The following is a 10363-nucleotide window of genomic DNA, read 5'->3' on the forward strand; positions in this document are numbered from 1 at the left end:
ATCCTTGGACCAAGCCGAGTTCAACGCACCCTATGACGTCAATTTCCGCTATGATGGATTTTCCGCCATATTGGATTTCATCAAAAAAACTTAAATGTCTTCACAGGTCACAAATTTTGTCCAATTGATACCAAACTTCACAGATATCATCTACTGACCATGCCTCATTAATGCATTGCTTTTTGTCTTCGGAACTATAACCATTCGCGCATAACAGCCAATCGAATTTTGCGGCGAAGCCACCAAACAGGAAGTGAGCTCATATCTCAGCAACCCATTAATCTATCATAACCAAACTTAGTATATGGACTCAGGACCCAATCAGGGGTACACTCAAGAAATCTGGTGACTTTTGACCTCTAGGGGGCGCTGTAATTAAGAAACATGCCTTTTGGCCTGTAGCTGCAGTTGTGCTTAGAATTAAAACACACTAGTGGTGTCTGGTAATACTGTTGGAGGTCCTTAGGCCGACCCAAGTTAACTTGTGATGTCATCGTAATTGATTCGGCCGCCATATTGGATTTAATCAAAAACACGTACAAGTTTTCGCAGATCACAAATTTAGGCGGATCCTCACCAAAATTGGCACAAACCATCTTCAGACCATAACCTATCAATATATTGCTCTCTATAACAATTGACAAAAGCATTCGCCCATAACAGCCAATCGAAATTGGTGGCGACGCCGCCAAACAGGAAGTGAGCTCATATCTCAGCAACCCTGCCATGTATCATAACCAAAGTTACTATATATATTCATGACCCCATTAGGAGGACGCTCAAAACATTTGGTGACATTTGACCTGTAGGGGGTGCTGCCATTAGCAATATTGCATTTTGATGTGTAGTTGCTGATGTGTTTTATCAATCTTTTATTTTTTGATGTGAAACTGATGACAACATGTTCCATCCAGTTAATTCTAATGCGTGCGTGCAAGGGCAGGGCAGGGCAGGGTAGGGCAGGGGGGGGTGGGACGGGCTGGGGTGATTAGGTGTGGGGGGGGGGGGGGGGGGGCTGGCTGGCGGAGGCGGTGGCAATACTCAGCCCTGTTGATCCCGGGTTTCTGCTGAGTTCTATCTTGTCGCCATGGCTACTCCGGCCTATACTGCTTGGCCCCCTCATTGCTGCTTGCAGCTATATTTGGGGGCCAAGCAGCGAAGCTGCGAAGGCACCCATTGAGTTACTAGCTTTTCCTATTATTACACTTCTGCCATTGGAGTCTATGGCAGCCCATAGAACGCCTGGCTAAAAAGTTCAGATTTTTTGGCAGAAAGTTTCGGGACACTCCACTGACCACTCACACTCATTTACGGACCTCTAAACCCAGCCATCTAGCGCCACCAACAGGTCAAAATCTGGCCGAAAATTGAACCGCTGGGTCTAAAGTTATGACATTTGGCACACTGATTCAGCACTGTCCCATGATGACTCTCACCAATTTACAGAACTCTATGCCCAACACTCTAGCGCCACCAATGGGTCGAACCTGGATTGCATTCACGCATGTGACCATTGAACGGTGCGTCCGATTTTCACATATCAGGCACCGTTGGAATCCCTGGACCGACCTAATTTCAATGAACCCTATTACGTCACTTTCCGCCATATTGGACCTCCGTCATATTGGATTTAGTCCAAACTCTACAAAAAGTTTCAGCGGTCAGAAATTTCATCCGATTTTCATGGAACTTGGCGGAGATGATCTTCTTCCCGAGCCGCACAAAAGATACTTGTCAGATTTTTCAATTTCATTTTTGTTTGCCCGTGACAGCCAATCAAATATGGCGATGAAGCTGCCAAACAGGAAGTGGACTAACATCTCTGTGGCATTTTGAGCTAACATAACAAAACTCGGTACCATTAGTCAGGACACTGTCCCAATCTCTCACAGCAATTTTTATGCATACATTGAATACTCTAGCGCCACCACCAGTTTAATGCTGGACATGCGTTCATGCGCGTATTCCTTGACTCTTTTGTCTGATTTTCACAATTGAGGTAGCGTCTGAATCCCTGGACCATCCCGAGTTCATCGACTCCTATCCCGTCACTTTCTGCAATATTGGACCTCCGACATATTGGATTTAGTCCAAACTCTACGAAAAGTTTCAGCGGTTACAAATTTCATCCGATTTTCACAGAACTTGGCGGAGATGATCTTCTGCCCGAGCCGCAAAAACGATACTTGTCAGATTTTTCAATTTCATTTTTGTTTGCCTGTAACAGCCAATCAAATATGGTGATGAAGCCGCCAAACAGGAAGTGGACTAACATCTCCGTGACGCTTTGAGTTAACATAACAAAACTCGATACCATTAGTCAGGACACTGTCCCAATCACTCACAGCAATTTTTATGCATATACATTGAACACTCTAGCGCCACCACCAGTTCAATGCTGGACATGCGTTCATGCGCGTGATCCTTGACTCTTTTGTCTGATTTTCACAATTGAGGTAGCGTCTTAATCCTTGGAACATCCCAAGTTCATCGACCCCTATCCCGTCACTTTCCGCCATATTGGACCTCCGCCATGTTGGATTTAGTCCAAACTCTACGAAAAGTTTCAGCGGTTACAAATTTCTTCCGATTTTCTCAGAACTTGGCGGAGATGATCTTCAGACCGAGCCGCACAAACGATACTTGTCAGATTTTTTAATTTTAAGTTTATTTGCCCGTGACAGCAAATCACACATGGCGACGATGCCGCCTAACAGGAAGTGGGCTAACATCTCGGCTACGCTTTAATGTATGAAGTCCAAACTTGGTACAGGGACTTGGTATCTGATTGTGAGGACGCACTAGGAAATTGGCATCATTTGGCCTCTATAGGGGGCGCTGCAATACAGGAAGTGAGCTTGTATCTCAGCAATGCTTTGATGTACGAAGTCCAAACTTGGTATAGAGACTTGGTACCTGATTGTGGGGATGCACTAGGAAATTGGCGTCATTTGGCCTCTACCGGGGGGTGCTGCAATACAGGAAGTGAGCTTGTATCTCAGCAACGCTTTGATGTATGAAGTCCAAACTTGGTACAGGGACTTGGTATCTGATTGTGAGGACACAGTAGGAAATTGGCATCATTTGGCCTCTATAGGGGGCGCTGTAATACAGGAAGTGGGCTCATATCTCAGCAACGCTTCGTTGTATGAAGTCCAAACTTGATACATGGACATATTAGCTGATTGTGAGGATATGCAAGGAAAGTGGTCTCATTTGGCCTCTAGGGGTGTTGCAATAAAGAAAGTGAGCTCACATCTCAGCAACACTTTGGTGTATGAAGTCCAAACTTGGTAGACGGATATGGGAGCTGATTGTAAGAACGCACAAGGACATTGGTGTAATTTGGCCTCTAGTTGTGCTTTAACAAAGTAAATTAGCTTATTTCTCAGCCGTTCTTTATCCAATTGCCATCAAACTTGCTGTGAGTGCTTGCTCATCCCATGGCAACGCCATTCCTGCTATAGCGCACTGCTTGGCCCCCGCATTGCTGCTTGCAGCTATATTTGGGGGCCAAGCAGCGAAGCTGCGAAGGCACCCATTGAGTTACTAGCTTTTCCTATTATTACACTTCTGCCATTGGAGTCTATGGCAGCCCATAGAACGCCTGGCTAAAAAGTGCAGATTTTTTGGCAGAAAGTTTCGGGACACTCCACTGACCATTCACACTCATTTACGGACCTCTAAACCCAGCCATCTAGCGCCACCAACAGGTCAAAATCTGGCCGAAAATTGAACCACTGGATCTAAAGCTATGAAATTTGGCACACTGATTCAGCACTGTCCCATGATCACTCTCAACAATTTCCAGAACTCTATGCCCAACACTCTAGCGCCACCAATGGGTCGAACCTGGATTGCATTCACGCATGTGACCATTGAATGGTGCGTCCGATTTTCACATATCAGGCACCGTTGGAATCCCTGGACCGACCTAAGTTCAATGACCCCTATTACGTCACTTTCTGCCATATTGGACCTCCGCCATATTGGATTTAGTCCAAACTCTACGAAAAGTTTCAGCGGTCAGAAATTTCATCCGATTTTCATGGAACTTGGCGGAGATGATCTTCTCCCCGAGCCGCACAAACGATACTTGTCAGATTTTTCAATTTCATTTTTGTTTGCCCGTGACAGCCAATCAAATATGGTGATGAAGCCGCCAAACAGGAAGTGGACAAACATCTAGGTGACACTTTGAGTTAACACAGCAAAACTCGATAACATTAGTCAGGACACTTTCTCAATCACTCACAGCAATTTTTATGTATATACATTGAACGCTCTAGCGCCACCACCAGTTCAATGTTGGACATGCAATCATGCGTGTGATCCTTGACTCTTTTGTCTGATTTTCACAATTGAGGTAGCATCTGAATCCTTGGACCATCCCAAGTTCATCGACCCCTATCCCATCACTTTCCGCCATATTGGACCTCCGCCATATTGGATTTAATACAAACTCTATGAAAATTTTCAGCGGTTACAAATTTCATCCGATTTTCAAGGAACTTGGCGGAGATGATTTTCTGACCGAGCCACACAAACGATACTTGCCAGATTTTTCAATTTCAAGTTTGTTTGCCCGTGACAGCCAATCAAATATGGTGACGAAGCCGCCAAACAGGAAGTGGACTAATATATCGAAGACGCTTTGAGTTAATATAACAAAACTCGATACTATTAGTCAGGACACTGTCCCAATCACTCACAGCAATTCTTATGCATATACATTGAACGCTCTAGCGCCACCTGCAGTTCAATGTTGGACATGCGTTCATGCGCGTGATTCTTGACTCTTTTGTCTGATTTTCACAATTGAGGTAGCGTCTGAATCCTTGGACCATCCCGAGTTCATCGACCCCTATCCCGTCACTTTCCATCATATTGGACCTCCGCCATATTGGATTTAGTCCAAACTCTACGAAAAGTTTCAGCGGTTACAAATTTCATCTGATTTTCACGGAACTTGGCGGAGATGATCTTCAGACCGAGCCGCACAAACCATACTTGTCAGATCTTTCAAATTCCACTTTATTGGCCCATGACAGCCAATCAAATATGGCGATAAAGCCGCAAAACAGGAAGTGGGCTAACATCTCGGAGACGCTTTCATGTATGAAGTCCAAACTTGGTACAGGGACTTTGTATCTGATTGTGAGGACACGGGAAGAAATTGGCATCATTTGGCCTCCATAGGGGGCGCTGTAATACAGGAAGTGAGCTTGTATCTCAGCAACACTTCGGTGTATGAAGTCCAAACTTGGTACAGGGACATATTAGCTGATTGTGAGGACATGAAGGAAAGTGGTCTCATTTGGCCTCTAGGGGTGCTGTAATAAAGAAAGTGAGCTCACATCTCAGCAACACTTTGGTGTATGAAGTCCAAACTTGGTAGAGGGACATGGTAGCTGATTGTGAAGACATGCAAGGAAAGTGGTTTCATTTGGCCTCTAGGGGTGCTGTAATAAAGAAAGTGAGCTCATATCTCAGCAACACTTTGGTGTATGAAGTCCAAACTTGGTAGAGGGACATGGTAGCTGATTGTGACAATGCACAAGGACATTGGTGTAATTTGGCTTCTTGCTGTGAGTGCTTGCTCATGCCATGGCAACGCCATTCCTGCTATAGCTCACTGCTTGGCCCCCACATTGCTGCTTGCAGCTATATTTATTATTGGGGGCCTAGCAGCGAAGCTGCGAAGGCACCCATTGTTTTAGTAGTTTTTCCTATTATTGGGGGCCAAGCAGCGAAGCTGCGAAGGCACCCATTGAGTTACTAGCTTTTCCTATTATTATTATTATTATAAAACTTCTGCCATTGGAGTCTATGGCAGCCCATAGAACGCCTGGCTAAAAAGTGCAGATTTTTTGGCAGAAAGTTTCGGGACACTCCACTGACCATTCACACTCATTTACGGACCTCTAAACCCAGCCATCTAGCGCCACCAACAGGTCAAAATCTGGCCGAAAATTGAACCGCTGGGTCTAAAGTTATGAAATTAGGCACACTGATTCAGCACTGTCCCATGATCACTCTCACCAATTTCGAGAACTCTATGCCCAACACTCTAGCGCCACCAATGGGTTGAATCTGGATTGCATTCATGCATGTGACCATTGAATGGTGCGTCCGATTTTCACATATCAGGCACCGTTGGAATCCATGGACCGACCTAAGTTCAATGACCCCTATCCCATCACTTTCCGCCATATTGGACCTCCGCCATATTGGATTTAGTCCAAACTCTACGAAAAGTTTCAGCGGTTACAAATTTCATCCGATTTTCACAGAACTTGGAGGAGATGATCTTCAGACCGAGCCGCATAAACGATACTGGTCAGATTTTTTAATTTAATTTTTGTTTGCTCGTGACAGCCAATCCAATATGGCAATGAAGCCACCAAACAGGAAGTGGACAAACATCTAGGTGACGCTTTGAGTTAACATAACAAGACTTGATACCATTAGTCAGGACACTGTCCCAATCACTCGCACCAATTTTCATGCATATACATTGAACACTCTAGCGCCACCACCAGTTCAAAGCTGGACATGCGTTCATGCTCGTGATCCTTGACTCTTTTGTCTAATTTTCACAATTGAGGTAGCGTCTGAATCCTTGAACAATCTTGAGTTCATCGACCCCTATCCCGTCACTTTCCGCCATATTGGACCTCCGCCATATTGGATTTAGTCCAAACTCTATGAAAAGTTTCAGCGGTTACAAATTTCATCCGATTTTCACAGAACTTGGCGGAGATGATCTTCAGACCGAGCCACACAAACAATACTTGTCAGATTTTTTAATTTCAAGTTTATTTGCCCGTGACAGTCAATCACACATGGCGACGATGCCGCCAAACAGGAAGTGGGCTAACATCTCGGCTACGCTTTAATGTATGAAGTCCAAACTTAGTACAGGGACTTGGTATCTGATTGTGAGGACGCCCTAGGAAATTGGCATCATTTGGCCTCTATACGGGGCGCTGCAATACAGGAAGTGAGCTTGTATCTCAGCAACGCTTTGATGTACGAAGTCCAAACTTGGTATAGAGACTTGGTACCTGATTGTGGGGATGCACTAGGAAACTGGCGTCATTTGGCCTCTACAGGGGGCGCTGCAATACAGGATGTGAGCTTGTATCTCAGCAATTCTTTGATGTATGAAGTCCAAACTTGGTACAGGGACTTGGTATCTGATTGTGAGGACACAGTAGGAAATTGGCATCATTTGGCCTCTATAGGGGGCGCTGTAATACAGGAAGTGGGCTCAAATCTCAGCAACGCTTCGTTGTATGAAGTCCAAACTTGATACATGGACATATTAGCTGATTGTGAGGACATGTAAGGAAAGTGGTCTCATTTGACCTCTAGGGGTGCTGTAATAAAGAATGTGAGCTCACATCTCAGCAACACTTTGGTGTATGAAGTCCAAACTTGGTAGAGGGACATGGTAACTGATTGTGAGAACACACAAGGACATTGGTGTAATTTGGCATCTAGGGGCGCTCTAACAAAGTAAATGAGCTTATTTCTCAGCCGTTCTTTATCCAATTGCAATCAAACTTGCTGTGAGTGCTTGCTCCTGCCATGGCAACGCCATTCCTGCTATAGCGCTCTGCTAGGCCCCCGCATTGCTGCTTGCAGCTATATTTGGGGGCCAAGCAGCGAAGCTGCGAAGGCACCCATTGAGTTACTAGCTTTTCCTATTATTACACTTCTGCCATTGGAGTCTATGGCAGCCCATAGAACGCCTGGCTAAAAAGTTCAGATTTTTTGGCAGAAAGTTTCGGGACACTCCACTGACCACTCACACTCATTTACGGACCTCTAAACCCAGCCATCTAGCGCCACCAACAGGTCAAAATCTGGCCGAAAATTGAACCGCTGGGTCTAAAGTTATGACATTTGGCACACTGATTCAGCACTGTCCCATGATGACTCTCACCAATTTACAGAACTCTATGCCCAACACTCTAGCGCCACCAATGGGTCGAACCTGGATTGCATTCACGCATGTGACCATTGAACGGTGCGTCCGATTTTCACATATCAGGCACCGTTGGAATCCCTGGACCGACCTAATTTCAATGAACCCTATTACGTCACTTTCCGCCATATTGGACCTCCGTCATATTGGATTTAGTCCAAACTCTACAAAAAGTTTCAGCGGTCAGAAATTTCATCCGATTTTCATGGAACTTGGCGGAGATGATCTTCTTCCCGAGCCGCACAAAAGATACTTGTCAGATTTTTCAATTTCATTTTTGTTTGCCCGTGACAGCCAATCAAATATGGCGATGAAGCTGCCAAACAGGAAGTGGACTAACATCTCTGTGGCATTTTGAGCTAACATAACAAAACTCGGTACCATTAGTCAGGACACTGTCCCAATCTCTCACAGCAATTTTTATGCATACATTGAATACTCTAGCGCCACCACCAGTTTAATGCTGGACATGCGTTCATGCGCGTATTCCTTGACTCTTTTGTCTGATTTTCACAATTGAGGTAGCGTCTGAATCCCTGGACCATCCCGAGTTCATCGACTCCTATCCCGTCACTTTCTGCAATATTGGACCTCCGACATATTGGATTTAGTCCAAACTCTACGAAAAGTTTCAGCGGTTACAAATTTCATCCGATTTTCACAGAACTTGGCGGAGATGATCTTCTGCCCGAGCCGCAAAAACGATATTTGTCAGATTTTTCAATTTCATTTTTGTTTGCCTGTAACAGCCAATCAAATATGGTGATGAAGCCGCCAAACAGGAAGTGGACTAACATCTCCGTGACGCTTTGAGTTAACATAACAAAACTCGATACCATTAGTCAGGACACTGTCCCAATCACTCACAGCAATTTTTATGCATATACATTGAACACTCTAGCGCCACCACCAGTTCAATGCTGGACATGCGTTCATGCGCGTGATCCTTGACTCTTTTGTCTGATTTTCACAATTGAGGTAGCGTCTGAATCCTTGAACAATCTCGAGTTCATCAACCCCTATCCCGTCACTTTCCGCCATATTGGACCCCCGCCATATTAGATTTAGTCCAAACTCTACGAAAAGTTTCAGCGGTTACAAATTTCATCCGATTTTCACAGAACTTGGCGGAGATGATCTTCAGACCAAGCCGCATAAACGATACTTGTCAGATTTTTTATTTTCAAGTTTGTTTGCCTGTGACAGCCAATTACACATGGCGACGATGCCGCCTAACAGGAAGTGGGCTAACATCTCGGCTACGCTTTAATGTATGAAGTCCAAACTTGGTACAGGGACTTGGTATCTGATTGTGAGGACGCACTAGGAAATTGGCATCATGTGGCCTCTATAGGGGGCGCTGTAATACAGGAAGTGAGCTTGTATCTCAGCAACGCTTTGGTGTACAAAGTCCAAACTTGGTACAGGGACATATTAGCTGATTGTGAGGACATGCAAGGAAAGTGGTCTCATTTGGCCTCTAGGGGTGCTGTAATAAAGAAATTGAGCTCACATCTCAGCAACACTTTGGTGTATGAAGTCCAAACTTGGTAGAGGGACATGGTAGCTGATTGTGAGAACGCACAAGGACATAGGTGTAATTTGGCCTCTTGCTATGAGTGCTTGCTCATGCCATGGCAACGCCATTCCTGCTATAGCGCTCTGCTAGGCCCCCGCATTGCTGCTTGCAGCTATATTTGGGGGCCTAGCAGCGAAGCTGCGAAGGCACCCATTGAGTTAGTAGTTTTTCCTATTATTGGGGGCCAAGCAGCGAAGCTGCGAAGGCACCCATTGAGTTACTAGCTTTTCCTATTATTACACTTCTGCCATTGGAGTCTATGGCAGCCCATAGAACGCCTGGCTAAAAAGTTCAGATTTTTTGGCAGAAAGTTTCGGGACACTCCACTGACCACTCACACTCATTTACGGACCTCTAAACCCAGCCATCTAGCGCCACCAACAGGTCAAAATCTGGCCGAAAATTGAACCGCTGGGTCTAAAGTTATGACATTTGGCACACTGATTCAGCACTGTCCCATGATGACTCTCACCAATTTACAGAACTCTATGCCCAACACTCTAGCGCCACCAATGGGTCGAACCTGGATTGCATTCACGCATGTGACCATTGAACGGTGCGTCCGATTTTCACATATCAGGCACCGTTGGAATCCCTGGACCGACCTAATTTCAATGAACCCTATTACGTCACTTTCCGCCATATTGGACCTCCGTCATATTGGATTTAGTCCAAACTCTACAAAAAGTTTCAGCGGTCAGAAATTTCATCCGATTTTCATGGAACTTGGCGGAGATGATCTTCTTCCCGAGCCGCACAAAAGATACTTGTCAGATTTTTCAATTTCATTT

The sequence above is a fragment of the Alosa pseudoharengus genome, unplaced genomic scaffold, assembly GCF_046254945.1.
Source record: "Alosa pseudoharengus isolate Yale_2024_CS ecotype anadromous, Long Island Sound unplaced genomic scaffold, YU_APseudo_1.1 YU_APseudo_1.1_scf_14, whole genome shotgun sequence".
NCBI classification, from domain to species: Eukaryota; Metazoa; Chordata; class Actinopteri; order Clupeiformes; family Clupeidae; genus Alosa; species Alosa pseudoharengus.